The sequence below is a fragment of the Drosophila willistoni genome (assembly GCF_018902025.1).
Source record: "Drosophila willistoni isolate 14030-0811.24 chromosome XR unlocalized genomic scaffold, UCI_dwil_1.1 Seg144, whole genome shotgun sequence".
NCBI classification, from domain to species: domain Eukaryota; kingdom Metazoa; phylum Arthropoda; class Insecta; order Diptera; family Drosophilidae; genus Drosophila; species Drosophila willistoni.
The window spans coordinates 1,176,848-1,194,492 of record NW_025814057.1 but is presented as its reverse complement, the minus strand read 5'-3'; the positions used below and the strand labels follow the sequence as shown (position 1 = coordinate 1,194,492).

General features: G+C 38.0%; 1 protein-coding gene across 1 annotated transcript in view; it reads left to right on the top strand.

Annotated features, from left to right (window-relative positions):
* Window positions 1-17,645, top strand: part of LOC6638684 (connectin) — a 149,727-nt gene that overhangs the window by 27,408 nt on the left and 104,674 nt on the right. Inside the window, exon 2 of the mRNA XM_023181562.2 lies at window positions 2,978-3,018. The gene's annotated coding sequence lies outside the window, so the exon portion shown is untranslated. The remainder of the gene's footprint in view (window positions 1-2,977; window positions 3,019-17,645) is intronic.

Sequence of the window (17,645 nt, the reverse complement as noted above, 5' to 3'; positions counted from 1 at the left end):
CGCTACTATATTTTTGCCTCAGGAGCTGCCATATTTGTGTCTCCCCGGGTGCCCATTTTGGTGAAGCTAGCTCGGTGGGTTGAAATGGTGGGTTTGGTGGGTTCCCTTTGCTTTTTGTTTCGACTTTTGGAACGTGGCAAACAATTTATCAAACAAAATATGCACTTGAAATACACGTAGAGCAAGAGCTGGGCTACATTTCTCCCAACCTCTTCTTTGTTATTCTTCTCATTCCACCTACATAGGTCCTGCAGGTTGAGTGCATTTTTATTCAATTTCTAAGCCACCCCAGGACACTGGCAGCAACCCATCTCCACATCCACCCGCCATTTTGCTTTGGTGATAAAGTGCTGTGTGCCAGTGAAATGAATTCGTAAGGAAGCAGACGGAATTTTTTACTTTCAAACACAAAACCCATGATATTTAAAGCCATCTTTAGATGAGATGAAATGCAAGTTATGCTCTGCTCTAATTCAATTTCACTATGAGACATTTCAATTTGTGAATGTGATCGTTGTTGAATATTTGCTAGACATGCAATTACCTTTTTTCTATTTTGTTTGATTTAAATTTCCATCAAAAGACATATATATTTTTAGCCTTTAGCTTTGGCTTTAAGTCTTTGCCCTCCCTTCCCTAACCCACATCGGTTCACTTATCGATTTTTCGCTAATGCAAACCAATAAATCTGCTCAATGAGTCGATTTGTATGTGCGGGAGGTGCCTGTGGCTGTTCCTATCTCTGCTTTTGCCTCTAGCCTCCCATCTCCTCCTTCTCTTTTGTTGGTGCCCACACAGACAACTATAACCATAATGAACTGTTGCTTTTGCTGTATGCTTTTGTTGCTATTGTTGTCTTTGTTATTAGTTTTTATGGGTCTATGTTCTGCTTTCTGTTCTGTTCTGCGTTCTGTTTTGTGCTTTCTGTATTATGGCATATGTAATTTGTCTCCATTTTTATCATTAAAATAACAATTAAAGCGAATTGTGTATTGTGTGTAAATGTGTAGAGCATTTGCGGTCTATCCTATACATACATATAAATTATGGAAGGGTTTTCCTGATAGTTTGCCAAAGGCCTTTGCATTGAATGAGAAAACGTGTTCTGGGAACTTTTTGCGTTACCCTCGCAACGTATTTCATTTGTATGTATGTATGTATGTGCGCTTGTGCGGGTCTTATGGCTTGTAAACATTGCCTACTTATTGTTAGTTACAGTCAAATTACAATGTAATTGTTAATCAATATGAGTTAACTTTGATTATGGTTAATAGAAAGAAAAATATAGACATTTATTAAGCAACAAAAAAAAAGAGCTTCATATTTGGCGTTAAATTGGGGAAACATTTCCCATGTTAAGTGGACAAAGTACTTCAAAAATACTTCCAAATGGAAAACGTTTGTATAAACCGATTAAAAAGTAACTCAAAATGCATAAATAAAATAAATGCCAACTTTCATCAAACCAACTTTCACACTTAAAGGACTCAAAGAGCCCAAGACCGAGAAGCCCAGGCAAAAGTTTGAGTTTGAAGCCTATGAAAATGGACAGAACATCATTTGCTTTTGGAAACAACATGAAAATGCTTTATGGCAATTAAAAAGGCAATATACAAAATGAAAAATATATACCTACATATATATAAAAAGCTCAAAAACATGTATATAAATATATAAAATATATATATGTATGTATGTAGACAAATATGGAAATACGATAATTGCCTGAATGCGTGTTTCTTCTAATATCTACAAATTGTTTGAATGCCAAAAGACGACATGTGAGAGGAGTAATTGCTGCTGGCATGCCCACAAAATGCAAAAAACGAATGAGAGAAAATACAAATAACGACAAAAAAAAAGAATAAAAATATATAAAATAGAAATAAAAAAAAACATTAAATTCATCTATCAAATTATTTTGTTTGCAGTGAGTTAGAAACAGAAAGAGACAGAATTAAAAACATAGGAAAATTTTCCTTTTGGCTCTTACAGAAAATGTCAATATGTGTAGGTAATGGCAATTGGAATTAAATGTCAAACAAAAGCACAAACACACGCACACACACACATACATACATATACTATATTCGTAATATATCCATATAAAAGGGCGCGATTTACGAAGCTAATGCAACGGGCATGGGATTGGGCTTCATTTAAGTGCTGTAAATTTTCCATGTGCAAAAGTATTTGTGTACTACAAACGATAAGCTCACTTATTGATCCACTGGCAAATATACAGACACATACATATGTATGAAAATATGTATGTAGATGGACCAGAGAGAGGTGCTAAGCGGAGAGTGTGAGCAAACTGTTTAATATTCCATGCATTCCATCTATAGCTGTGTGTGTGAGTTGTTTTTTTGCCAAACTTTTAGCGCATCCCGCGACGACGCCATGTTTGAAAATTTTCATAGACCATTGGACAGCGTCTAAACAAATGAAAAGCGGACCCCTAAGTGGGTGTCTGTGTGTGTGTGGGTGTGCTAAATAAATACAATTGCATATATGCAAGGAAGATGTGGGCGGGGTCGGGTGCTACAGAACGGGGCTAGTTATATGTGTCTAATACTTTACATAATTTGACTAACAACATAAAGACCGGAGAAGCGAGGTATAACCAGAAGAAGGAGAGACAGAGAGAGAGAGAGAGAGAGCGCGGGTATAGCATGTTTAAGGTGTTAAGTATACAATGTATACACACACACACACACACACTGGCTCACAGACACATATTTAAACCAACATTAATGAAGCTCCGTAAGTTTTGTTAATTAGTGTTGCCTACTTTACAGAGCAAATATGTCTAAGCATTCGTAAGTACTTAGAAGTACTTACATATTTGCTTTACTGCACACACACACACACACACACACACTCAAGCACACACAATCGAATGCATATGTAGATATACACCTATGAGTTTTGACTAATTTAACTAATTATCATATATTTCGTTCTCCTCTTGCAGATATTAATGCCACAAGACAAAGGCTAAAGCCCAAGTAAAAGGTAAATTGTTTTTCCATGATATTTCATTTAGTCAAAATTAAGAAACAATGAATAAATGTTATTGGAATTATTATTTTAAAAACACTTTTGAGTTTGTTTGTATAGGCATAAAGCACTATACAATTCACGCCTTAAGTGAACTGTTCTTGTACAAGTCTGAAATGTATCTTGCTATTATCTTATCAATGAACAATCTTTGCTGATGATAAAGATATTGATGACAAAGGCCGAGTATTGAAAGAAATTGTTTTTCTTCTTCTCAAAGAAAATTGTGAAAGAAAATTATCATTCTTCTAATGAATTGAAATGAAATGTTAACATGTTGAATACACAATATTTCATTTCGATATTGAAAGTTAAGGTCTATGAGGATGAAGACATGCACGGGACGGCAAATTGGCAAACAAAGTGGCGTTTCCATTTGAAAATCACAGTTCATATTTTTTTAATTAGATGTTCGATGAAATGTATGGAAATTTATGTGAAATGTTTATATTTTTCTTCGACACACACACACAGACAGACGCACACAAAAACACACGTAAAAACATAGAAAGAGAGAGATAGAGAAAGAGGAAGAGCATCTTCTCGACTCTCGATTGCAAATTTGCACACAAATATTAACTTGCAATCGAATAAATCATTTTGCAGTCAAGTTGAGCCTTTTTGTTTTAGCATATTTGGCCAGATGCAACAGCAACTGCTGGCAATTTCGAATGGTTTTTACAAATTGGAGGGAGACCGAATAAATGCAGTAGAGCAGATGAAGTGGATTGAGAGGAGTGTGTGTGTGTGTGTGTGTCCAAAGAGTGGGGATTCGTGTGCGTGGTAAATTGAAGACAAGCATATAAATTCATAGAAATATTTTTGGTATTTGCATTGAACAAATGTGAAATAAATAAAACGCAATGACAAACTGAATCTACAAATTTCTTCTTTTTTGAAGCTACCTACATAGACTTTAGACACATTTTTGCAAAAAATTATAGCAAATGAAAAGTTTGTTGCTTCATTTTCTGTTTTTTTTTTTTATTTGTTAATTAAGCAATTCCACAGACAAAAAGCAAAAAAAAAAAAAAAAAATAAAAAAAACGAAACAAAGTAAACCGAAACGAAAGAGAGCAACGTAAAAAGTGGCAACAAGACTTTGTAATGTAAATCAGAAATACGCAAATGTTGCCCGAGAAAAATATGAAATGAAGCACCATTCTGCATTCCCCGACTTACGCCCCCCACGCACCACTTGGATATCTCTCTCTCTCTATTACTTTGAAGAGGTCCCCAAACGCAGCTCTCTCTCTTCCTGTGTGTGTGTGTGTGCGAAAAGGGGTTATGCAAAGTCAAGCAACCTGAAAAAGACACATTTGTGATGCAAATTTTTTTTGCCATCCCACCCTTCCTCCATCCAGGAGGACATATTGAAAGTCCTTGCCATGCCAACGTGTAAATCAGGCTAAGTACGTGGTCTTTTGGTCTTTTAGCTGCCTCTGCCACTGCTTTTTCTGCTTCCACCGCTGCCTCTGCGTTGATTCTGCCAGTGCTTTGTAAGCTGCTCCCCGAAAAATATGCAACAATTTTTGCAAGCTCAACGAAAGTTGTTTTTTTTTTTTTGGGGTATATTGAATTCACCGAAATTTATCTAACAAACGCTTTGCAGAGTAGATAGTTTTCGTTTTGTACCTTACTTTCAATCGTCTCCTCAGTCAGGACTCAGTTAGTCCTCAATTGAGATCTCGAAAATTTCTAGGATCGCTTAGTCATTACAAATATTTATAAGATATTGTTAGAATGGTAATGATATCAGCATCTCATTCACAAGTTGGTTACCCTGCAGTCTTTCGCTTATTGTCAAGAGTATGAAGACTTCATGATAGTAAAATTTAAATTACATATAGCCATTTTTTTGTAAACCAGTTTTTCTTTTAGCTACAGGAGATGAAGGTTCAGGTAGATGTTGAAAAGGCGAGTGTGTGTGTGTGTGTGTGTGTGTGTGTGTGGGTAGGGGATAGAGTGTATTGGGATGGTAGTCGTCGCTCTCAAAGCTTGTTTACATGGCACAAACATTTGCTGCTGCTGCTGCTGCTGCTGCTCCTCCTGGAATAATTACATATGCACGACAGAGCTGGCAAAAAGAGCGTGTGGGCGTTACCAATATTCGAGCAATAAACTTTAGGGTTATATTTGTCGCTGCAAGCTATTGAAATTGCGCATACGCCATGAGATACGCAGACGAGATCACGTAGCAAGGGCAGCGACAATGGCATGGCAGCAGCGACGGTGGCGGCGTTGGCGTTTGGCAATGGCAATTGTTGTTTTAAATTAATTAATTTCAGTTTCATTAGCAGCAGCCCCTCCTCTAGTAATGGCGATAGTAGAGGGCAATGCTGCAGGTCGTGATGGGGGGAGGGAAAGTTGCTGCCTTTTGTTGTTAATTTTATGTTTTTATTTGCCCATTTAAAGCGACTAATTATTATTGAAATTTTGCTGCAAAATAAATGGGATTATTTAAATAAATAAAATTCCGAGTAAAAGCCATTAAATTATATATATACATACACTGAGAGCAAATACTTATTATCAAAGGTTACTTGGCCCAAGTACATTCTAAAAAATTCTAAAAAATGTCCGTAAGACTTCATTTATTTTCCTAAATTTGAAATTTTGTTTGAATTTTTCTTATTTTGTTTTTTTATTTCTAGTGGAAGAATTTCTTTGAGTGTATTAAAGAGAGGAGACCAATTAACGCCCCACAAATGGGCATTATTTGATGGATTTTTTTTTGCTGTTGTTTTTGGTTTTTCGGTTATTTTGTTCGCATTTTTACTAGAGATGGGTCTGGAGAGGAGGTGAGGAAGTTGGAAATACGACGCCTATCAAAAGTTTTCCCAGTCAATTGCAATTATTTTTTATCTCTTTTGGCAATTGGCTGTAACTGGCTTTCAGTTTATACGGTTTTCGTTTTGGTTCGCTGTTTATAAACTCATTTTGCCTTTGTAATCCGCCAAATTGGCAAGGCCCTAGCTCTTCCCTGCCCTGTTCTGTGAGAATGGGTATGTGGAGTTTTAACTATGTGCTCGTCTGTGTGTGTGTGTGTGTGTTTGTGCGTGTGCAACAAAAAAGTGCTAAGCTTTGAGGGCGCTGCGTAGGCGAAAATTTGTTGGCAGCAGCAACAAAGTGAAATTTTAATGCAAACTAATGCAAAATTTTGCATCGATATATATGTATGTATGTTCATAGTAAAACGCACACGACATAAATAGAAAATGTGGAGGGAAAATCAGCAAGTACAGCAGCATCAACAACAATATCGCTGAAAATAAATTGAAAAGGAAAATGCAAAGTGCGCGATTGCTGCCATCGCCTCCGTTTCGTTTCGTTTCGTTTCGTCCTTGGGAAAGCAGCAAGACAAATGAGTCTGCATCAATCTTAATTAATTATTTAAACACAGCGGCAACAGCAGCAGCAGCAACATCATCAACAACAACAACAACAACAACAACAGCAGCCTTAAAGTATACGTATTATGTTGTATATCAGAGTGTGTGTGTGTGTGTGTGTTAAAACGTTCTTCTGACTTTTCCCCATTTGCCTTTTGCTTTGCTCCGTTTGCTGCTGCTGCTGCTGCTGCTACTGCTGTTGATTTTGCTGTTGGTGTTGCTTTTGCTTTTGTCTTGCGCGTAATTAAAACGAAAGCCTTTTGATATTTAAATTATTTTTCATAAATTGCATTGCAACATCAGGAACATCAGCAGCAGGCACCAACGGCAATAGCAACAAGCATTTGCAAACCCATTTATAATATGCAGAATAAACAATACCCTACAAGTGATCTCTACATTAAGCTTAGTTTGAGTTCTTGGGGCAAATTTCGTTTTATATATGGATCGAGCTAAAATAATGCGCATTCTCCTTTCTAACCCTTTTCGATTAATATTCATAGTTTCATAGTTAATAACATGTGGTTAGCCCAAGGACTTTACTCTCCAGAAGTGCGTTTTTTAAAAGCGCCTGCCACTCACTTGGCTTTTACTCACTTTACTTTTTGCAACTGCAAGCACGAGTGTTGACGTCCTTGTTGTTTGCTTGATTCAAATTCAAAGTCCTGCCTGGATGCCAGTTGCCGGCTGCCTGCTGCCTGGCATTAGGTTAATTTGCTGTGGCTTGTGTTTTAAATTAACTCTCGCGTTGCACTTAAAACCCATGCCAGACTCACTCCCATACTAATAGCTAGAGAGAACATAGAAGGGGGACTGGGGGTGTACGACCAACCGCACCCACTAGAAACTGTCAATCAGTTCTGGCTCAAAGCAAAGACAAAGGCAATGAGAAGAGAAGAAGCACCCACAATCAGTTCGCCGGTTAAAAGCATAAGGCCACTTACTGTTTTTACCTATGTATAGGTAGGTAGGTATACATACGCCGCCTTTCTTTATCTACCCTACCCGTACACCTACACCTACACCGCCTTCTCTTTCACTATGTTTATGGCCTAGTAATTATGATTAATCTCATTTAAATTAAATGGCTTAATTGTATGGCTGAGTCGGAGAGGATGAGAGATGGGGGGAGATGGGGCAGGACTGGGGCGGCATCTTGTCATTAAATGATTTTTATCAGCGAGGCCACAAAATATAATTTGCTGTCTTTGTTGTTGGTAGTTTGTTGACGGTTACAGGAAGGGCGACTGTTTGGGAAGGGCGGAGATAGAAATCAAAGCACCTGCCACACAAATTAGCTTACAGTACAGAAACTAAACGAAAAGTGTACAGACAATGACAATGAACCCACCAAAAACGTGGACAAGAAATGGCAGCTGTGGCCATTCTACGCCAACTGTTGCTAGTGCGAGGGCAAATCGTCCAATTTATAACAAAAAAATATTGAGCAGAGCCCAATTTACCTTTAAATTTCAAAATTATGTTATCGTCATCTATCATATTTATCACTTCTATATTCGCAATTTCTATAACGAGCTTTTCATTGGATTTGAATAGCTTTTAAGACCAACTTAATGAACTTTGTATGCCTCATTTCGTTAAACTATGAAACTAACCCTCGCATTGTTAAGTATAGCAACTAAATGTAAAGCGAAATGACATTTGTAGGGAATTAAATTCATGCTTTTAGCACTTAATCCTTTTATCACTGTCAACGGACAACAGGGATTGGGTCGGAGGACGTCGCTTTTGGCATCCTCACTCCTATGTAAGGGATAAAGCTGGCTGAATGGCTCGCTGGCTCGCTGGCTGGCTGCCTCCGACGAAAACGAGACATAGTCTTACACTCTTGGCTTACTTTCGGTATGAAAATGAAGCCATTAGCAGGGTAAATATTATTTTTATCAAATTAAAATGCAAAATTTTGCAGCATGTCACGTAGACCCACTCTCTCTCTCTCTCTCTCTTTCCCCCTAGTTTTCGACCCAGTGGCAAAATCTGTTGCACATTTTTATTGCTGATCCCCCGTTTACCCCTATCCGCTGCCTTAATATAGCCATTTGTTTATGCATATATTAAATGTGTCAGGCTGACTCGATTTTTGTTGTTGTTTTTTTGTTCGCTTAATTTAATGCAATCGGTATTGGTTATGCCAAAAATGTTAAAAGGGCGGGTTGGAGGGGAAACAAAGTTTCGATAGACATTTTTTTTTTCAGTACACATTTCTGCCAAAAACACCAACACTAAAAAAGAAATAAACGACGAAAAACATATACATATGTATGTATATAAAAATGTATATAAGTATAGGCTTGTATATATATATATACATATACCGGAACCATGCCAACCAAAAATGTTGGCGAACGAACAAAAAAGAATTACAGTAAATTTCCCAAAGAGGAGGTGGAGAAAATCAATGGCCATGTTGATTGGTTAATACACTTGAAGCTATAAATTATGCAAAATTAAGAGAGCCAACTTATTGCAATAGTCTTTGGTTGAGACTCATACAAATAACCCGTGACAAATCTATACTGGATCGGAATCAGAAAAGGTCAACATTCATAGGTCAATGCCTGAAAAAGAGTTAACAAGAGTTGCCAGAACTCGAACGTTGTAATCCCTTCCCTATGTCGATTTTCCATAATTTCGAATGCCATCCAATACTTTTAAAAATTCCGAAATCCAATACTTTTAAAAATTCCGAAATCGTCTTAAGCTAATAGTAAAAGATTTTCAAAGTTAATGTTAATTCGACGACAGTTTTGAATGTTTTCAAGTTTTTGATCGTTCTTGTTGGAGTTGATTACGACAATTGCATCAATTGGTTAATGTCTTAATTGATACATATATAGAAACATCTCGAATATGTACGCATACATTGAGATTAATAAAGATAAAATAAAGTTTTGCTGACTATTTCATCTTGGCTTGAGTGAAGAAATATTGCATAGGCAAGTCACGTGCCGTTTTGTTGGTAGTGAAATCATAAAAAGCTGACGACAGCAGCTGCTGCTGTTCCTTTTCTTTTTTTTTTTTGTGACTCTTTGCACCATTCATCCTCTCCTCCTCCATCCTGTATGTGTGAAGAAAACTAAATATAGTTTCTGGTTCTGCCAAAATCAATTCAATTTTAACTTTAAGCTAACAAGAATCCTTTTCCCACTTTTAAGGGCGATGGTGTTTCCCTTCTTTTGCATGGCATGCTCAACCCAATTAAGTAAAAAACTGTAAGAAAAAATTAATTGATGAAAAAATGGCAAGGCACAAGAGGCAGGAGATCTTCTCTGGTTGTGTGAGTCCTATCAATTTTCCTTGTTCTACTTCAAATTCTTGGGACAGCCATGCCATCTACCTCTTGGGGGCATTCATCAGAGTGTAAATATGTTCCAAGCATGCAGTTTTGCCCAGGCAGCTGTTTGCTGCAGTGCAAAGTGAGAAAGAAAAAGAAAAAAAAAATACAGAAACCTTCAACAATCAAAAGCCAAGTCCATATCCTAACAGATTCCATTTCATTTGCTTCTATACTCCTCCTTCTCACTCTCCCTGAAGTTTGGTTCCGTTTGGTTCAGTTTGGTTTCGGTTCTGTTCGGTTCTTGGCCACAACCATTTATTAACTGGCAACTGGCAACTATCAGTTTCGTCTAACTGCTACGGTGTAAAATAGTTTTCAGTAAACTTTTCTTCATACCCTTACACACAGCAGAGTCTCTTGGCTTTTGCAGGTGATAAATGAGCCAAACTTGCCCCGTATTTCTAAATTTTCAAGATTTCATGCAATATGCTCATTTTTAAGGGTATAGCTATTTCGGTTTTTATTCTTTTTTTTTTAATTCTTAAAACTAACAAAATGTCTGGTCGAACAGAGGTGAACGGTTAGGTCAAAGGGTGGAGTGCTGTGGGAAGGGAAGACAGTCGGGATGGCGCTTCAGTCGCGGGGGTCAGTTGGCGTCTTATGCACTCAACTTTCGCTTGCATGCAACTTTTGCACACTTTCCACTTTTCGCTGCCGTTTGACGGTCAAAAGTCAACTCGAAGTCGAGTTCACTTCAAGTTGAATTTGTTTGCTGCCAGTGGGGGAGTAATGTGAGTGAGAAAGAGGGGACTGTCTCTGTCTCTGTCTCTGTTTCTCTCTCTCCGTCCTGGTGATTCATTGCTTTGACGCTTTGACTTCTATGCACTTAGTTGCTGTTGCTGCCCTGTGTCCTAGTTGCGTGCTTGGTTTTTGTTCTTTTCTTTGCTTTCATTTTCAATGAATGTTTGGGTATGCCTTCTATCGTTTACTTATTTATATGATGGACAGCTCATTAAATGACTTAAAGTTGCCAAATTATGAGTCAATTTTTTGGTATTTTTATGCCTGCTGCCACAAAAATCCTCCACGCAACACACACAACGAGAAATTCTCCAAAAAATATGTTTTAATATAAGTTGCCCGATGACAGCAGCAACAAAAATGGTCGGATATGGGGGTTGGGGCCAAACTTTTGAGCCAAAACTTCTCTAATATTATTAACCGTATAGCATAAATATTTAAATTTCATTGTCACTCGCACTGAGGCGCCCGCATTTTTATGCAAATATTGCTGCAATTTATTTGCCTTTGTCACGACAAAACGCACACACACACACCACAGAGCTTAAGGATATGTGGCGAACAGGAGAATGAGAGGAAAAGAAAGAAGGAGGACACTCAGTGCGGAAGGAGTTGGCCAAAAAACGAAAGGCCATCAACTCTCCAGGCCAAGCGGAAATATTAGGCAAATGTAATAATATCTATACCCTTTTCATAAACGGCACGTCATGAATTTCAGATAGTGTTTGCAAAATTTGGATTTTTGCTGAGTTTAATAAGTGATTTTTAGATTATAAACTCAACTTTTTAGAAAATAGTTAACTATCTAAAATATAGCTCTTTTCTTATGATCAATTTAGCAGTCTTAGGAGTTGAAATTTTGTGATTTGTTTGGATAAATAAATGAAATGAAGTAGCATAGGTTCTTGCTAGAAATAATAATGGCAGAGTGTGTGACTTGGGTCTAACACAACCTTAGCCATTTTCTTTTCTGCTCCCTGTTCAATTTATGTGCGCTGAAAAACAAAAGCCTGGGGTTTTTTTCGGGTAAGTAGTCGGCGTCATTGTGAGCCAAATGAAAACATCGAAATGACTTGTTTTTTATGCCTTTGCCAGGTGGGGTCGGCTCTAGGACTAGTGTGTCCTGGCCGCTAGTAGTTGTTGTCTTTGCGGTTGTCTGGCTGATAACTTGACAACTCTTGGCTACTTTTTTGTTTTTGTGTGTTACTTTGCTGTTTTTGTTGTTGAAGTTGTTCAAATTATGCCGCCAGACGCCGGACAAGGGGACAACGACCGCCAAATAGTGTAAAAAAAAAGCAAAAGGAGAAAATAAAATGGAAAAATGAAAGGAGGTGGAGGTAAGGAGGACGAGGAGGAGGAGGAGGAGGTGGTGGTGAACAATTGCCGAACGTGAGCGTCGCGACATGCCAAAATCGAAAGTAGGCAACGGGCAAACGGCAACGACATCAATAGTAGGCGGCGTCCTGGCCAAATGGTGGCACAAAAAGCAATGAACTGAAATAAATTGTACGTTTCCTGAGCAATTTCCATGCACCCCCCTCTCTGTTTGTGTCTCTCTTTCTCTCGTTCTATTGGCCACAGTTGTCGTTGTGGTTATCGTTGTTGGTGGTGGTGCTGCTGCTGTTGGCAGGACCTTAAATAAAACGTCAGCTACAACAATGCTAAAAGTGCTAGCAATCAAATAAATTCAAACGTGACCAAAAATATCCACATATTATCCACTTTTGTTAGGCAGACAAACGAACAAACGAACAAACGAACGAACGCATCAACAAAAACCAAAAATAGAAGCGAATTACATTTGGGCAGATTTGCGTCGCGTCATAAATATTGCAGACTGCGGCTATATTGTCCACCACATAATGCAGCTTAGGCCATATCCTCATCATTCCCATCATTATTATCATTATCGTCATCTTCAATGAAGTCTAGACGCAGTCGGATAGTCCGACAAAGGGACAGACAGAGCGACTTATCATAATGGGAATATGTACTCATATTATGTGGGCTGCACTGAATAACAGTTATACAGTTACAGTTACAGCTACAGCTACAGTTACATATTGAAATGCACAAGAAGGGAAGCGACGGGAAACGATATGTTTGCGATTCGAGCAGTAAGTGCATCTACTGCAGAATAATTCGCATATATATGTACGTTATGTCATTGCAATTGAATATACATACTTAAACACTTGTTTATGATATTGATGAGAATAAGATTAACATAAATCAAATTATATGTGTTGGGGAAATTAAGTCTATCGACTATTAACAGCTTGAAGTTATTTGCGATTTGATTTAACTTCAAAAAATGTTTGTTTATTTTTAAAAGAAACCTTTTACATTTAAAAGAAAATAAACATTGCTTTTTAAAGTATATCCACAAAGTGCGCTGAGCTTGGGCCTTACGAAGTTAGCCTTCAAAAATTGGAAACAGAATTGCACCCTCATAAGTAGGCTACAAAATTTGTATTTCTTGGATGTCATAAAAAATCGCAAATTCCAAAGAACAATTGTCACACAATCAAACAATTCTATCCTTGCAAGAGACTGCTGACATAATTTCCCACGTGGGAGTCTATTTTTCTCTATCTAATAGATTTTTCATAATGTTACAATATATTATATAGAATGCTCGTTCAGTTCTTTATCTCATCATTATCATCCTTATTTACAGTAATTGTAATTGCTATTATAGCCAATATTTTATTTTTTTTATGTTTGCTGCACTTTGGTTTTGCCGTTTTTTTTTTTTTTTGGTTTTTAAATTTTTATGATGTCTCTAGGCATTTTCTATATTTGACCACACACACAAATTGAACAATATTCAATTAATTTTGCAAAACAATTATCATCAATTTTCATTAAATTAAATATTTACAAAAAAGTCGTTAAATAACCTGCAGTCACCTCTCACCACCAACCTCCCCGCTTCAGCCGACCCCCACAGACCATGGCAATTAGTTGTTAATAAACGTCGCATCGTCGAGTCGTTGACTTTCTATGCCTTTGCTCATAATTAACACGGGAAAATAAATAGCTATTAAAAATGGTTTAAATAACTGCAAAATAATTAAAATCACAAAAAAAATGGAAACACACACACATAAAAATAAACGTTTAGGCAAAGTAAAAAATGAGAGAGAAAGAGAAAAAAGAAAGGAAGAGAAAAACAAATGCGAAACCAACTAAAAAGTGGGTTGGAAGGATAAAGGTGAAGGGGGGGTTTCGGGAGGACCATTCATGCGCTCGCACAAACCACAAAAGTCACTCATACAACATAAAAACGCTTTTAAAATGTCAAAGCGCGTAAAAAGAAAGAGAACGAGCAAGCGAGCGCGAGAGAGAGAAAGAGAGAGGAAGTCAAAGGATTGATGGCAAAAGCTTAAATAAGCCAAACTGAGCTCTGAGTCGAGGGTTCCATATTGCGTATACGCCGTGTGCCATGCTCCAGCTTCACCTCCTCCGAAACACGGTTCTGGGCCTAATCAAAAATGCTTTGCCTGATGCCGTTTGAAGTTTTATTTATTTTTTTTTTCTCGAAGCAGAGGGCAACCAGAAAGAGAAAAAGTGGAAGAGCGGGACAGAGAAAGCGAAGTGACTTCCATTCAAACAAATTCTCACGCTTTGACTTATTGCTAAACGATTTTGCATGGCTCAGGTGTTGGCCATAATGAAAGCGGTGAAACTACGAGGGTTAGATGACAAGTACCTCTTGGAGTGCCAGTGATATGCAAATAAATTCAAAATATTCACTACGTTTAGAACGGACTTGAAAATCTCAACCGTCCCTCTCATACATATATGTATATACCTATATAGCTTATTCTCTTTCATAATTGTTGAGCATTATTTAAAAGGGGCAAAACAAAATGAGATGAAAAAAGGAGAAAGAAATTAAAAGAAAAGAAAAGACATTTAACACTTTTTGTCACGCCCTGTCAGAGAAAGGCGACAAATTATTTCACTCTTTATCATGATGATGACAATGATGATAATGATAATGCTGATAATGATAATGATGATGAAGTTGAAGCTGGTCTTCAGTTCTCATCTACAGTCGCTCTCATTGTGAATAATTTGGGTCACTCCCAGGCAGTTAGTCAGCGAGTCAGTTAGTCAGTCAGCCCGTTCAGCCCAGTCAGCCCAGTCAGCCCAGCCGGTTGCATTGTTGCCAGTTGCTGCTTGGCCTTGTTGGGTTGGTGTTGCGGTCGCATTTTTCATTGTCGGCATTTTTCAGGCATCTCCTCTTGCTCCAGCTCCAGCTCCAGCTCCGTCTCAGGCTCCTGCTCCTGCTCCAGCCCACCCTTTTGTGAACCCAACTTAAACGCCTTTAAACTGAAAGACGACATAATTAATTAAGCAAGTCGTTGTGACTGATGTCCTGGCTGCGAGCTGCGGGTTGCATTGTTATGCGTGCCGCAACAGAAAAAAAACAAAATAAAAGGGCCGCGAATATTTAGTGTAATGGTTTAGGGGCTGGGATGGGCTGTGAGCTGTGATAAAGGGGGAGAGACAAAGAGAAAAGTGAAGTGAAGAGGGGAGTAGTCCATTTTTGTTATAAAATGTATAAATGGTCAGAGACGGAGACTCCCTTGTGGCTCATTTGCAGAGCGGAAACAGAAATTTATGCGGCCCAACAGGCCAAAACTAGAACCAGCTTACATATATTCTTTTTCTCTCGTTCTCTCTCTATCTCTCTCTCTCTTTCACTCCCTGTATTGCCATCTCGCTCTCCCTGTTATAATTTAATAAAATGCTCTAACAGCCAACGCTTGATGTAAATGTGAAAAGTTTTCAAAACTCCAGTCCGGAAGTGCTTCCAGCATATTCAGTGATTGCCAACATGTTGTTTAGTATGTCTCTGGTTGTATGTGTGTCTGCCATGTGTGTGTGTGTGTGTGTGTCTGAATATGTGTGTTAATTTTTAAAAACTGCCCAAAAGCCAAAAACTCAAAAACTCCCCGCACTCGATTTTGTACTCTGCTCAGCTCACCTCTCCTTGACTCTGTTGAGTTTAGTTCCGACTCGGCAAATGAAATAACACAAAAGCCATTGCTGTGATTACTTTGCCTTGGCCTCACTCGGAAAACTCGGAAAACTCGCAAAAAGCAACAGCAGCAGCCAGCAACAACAACAGCAGCGAGTTTTCCGTATAGCTAGCGGTTAGAAAAAAAAAACTCATCTCTCTACTCTATATGAGAAGCTATTGCAATTTTAATGCAGTTTTTGGCTGCTTAGGTTTTTATGCTTCTCCCAGGGAGCCAACCAAAAAGAAGGGCAACGAACTCCAGATCTCGGACTCAGAACATACGTGAATTGTAAAAGGCTTTTATGGAATTTTGACTAAATTTCTCATTTAAGAACGTTCAAATTCCATAGAAGTTCTTTTCCAATGCTCTAATCTAACCAATTCAAAATGAGAAACAGATATACTAGTCTTCTAAAGACCGAGTAATATCCTTGTTTAGGTAGAACAAATGGATAGACACTTCTCACGTATTCAAACGGTATTATGTTAATATATTGTGATAACACCAAGATCAATGAATTTTCTCTCTTATCTGGTGCCGACGTGCGAGTTTTTTTGTTTATGTCGACTCTCTATATACATACATACATATATCGCATGTGTGTATAGTAATTTCTTCAGTCCATACAGGAATTAATTAAATTTATTTATTCCATTGCATTATCGTTTCTTGTCTGGGCCTTCATCTGCCTGTTTGCATGGATTGCAGGGCAAATTTCAATGACAGCTCACGAGTTGTCGTTGTTCTTTTGTTTGTCTGTGTGTGTGTGTGTGTATTTTGTGTTTATAATGTGAGGTGACAGCTGACAATAAGAGCGAGAGAGAGAGAGAGAGAGAGAGAAAAAGCGAAAGGGGAGAAGATATATTGGAGTGTATATTAATTGCATAAATTAAGTGAAAATGCAGGCAAAAACACACACACACGCGCACAAAAAAAAATTGTAAAAAACAAACAGGTCCTTCAAGTGGCAGCCAGGTGATAATTGATTTCAGGAAGTGCGACAGCGAGAAAGAGAAATAAAGGCCGAGCGGGCGAAAACGAGATAGAATAACTTTTTAACTGCCAACTTGTAAATGTGCAAATAATTATCAAAATAATTGAAAAGGGATACCAGTAAACAGCAGCAACAACAACAAGAACAACGGAGACAAGAAGGGCAGATAGACGGACAGGCAGACAAGCAGAAGAAGTAAAAGTAGAAGTAGGGGTGTCAACAGCTAAAGTGAAAGGCAAGTGAAAAGTCCTGAACTTGGAATCCTCTTTATACGCTGTACACATTAAGAGCGCACAAATGAAATGGGTATGCCGGAATTGGCCAACAACCATTAACGAAAGTACTTGTCCTATACAAACTTTAAAAATAACTAACTATGTTGAATCTATGAATTAAATGAATGCTTTGCTGGAGGTATTAAGTGAAGACATTATTGGATAAACTAGAAAGTGGCTTCTAATTTTGTTTGATACACAAAAAAGCTGTAGGATATTTTGAATTCGTTTCTTAATGCTGTTGTGCGTTTTGCATTTTTTTTTTAATTTTGTGAAATCCTTTGCGATTTTTACTTTTAATTATACACAACAGCAACAAGAACAACAACAACAATAAAAAAAACAAACAAACTAGAGGCAGCTGGACACGAATGGCTACTTGGCTCTTAGCTGAATGGCTGCTCCTTCTTGTGTTTTTATGTCTCACACCTTCTCGATTTGCTCTCTTTCTCTTGTTGTTTTTCTTTGTTCTCTTCTACCTTCTCGACGCCCCTCACCGCCGTCCTTCCACTTCCATTCGCCAATCGCTTTCGTTGTGTCTTTATCTATCTCTGTCGAACATTATTTCATTTTAACTTGTGATCTTCTTGGCCTCGAAAGTTTAAAGTGAAAGCGTGGCCAATCAAGTCTTTCCTTTTTACCTTTGCCTTACCTTTTAACCTGTGACCTCTGCTGCCGTCTGTGCTTTTGGGTTGTGTAAGCCAATTAGTTCTTAATTTGCAATTTGTTTTGCTGCAGTTGCCGAAAAAAAGAAATCCCTAGAGTTTGGGGAGAGCGAGCAAAGAC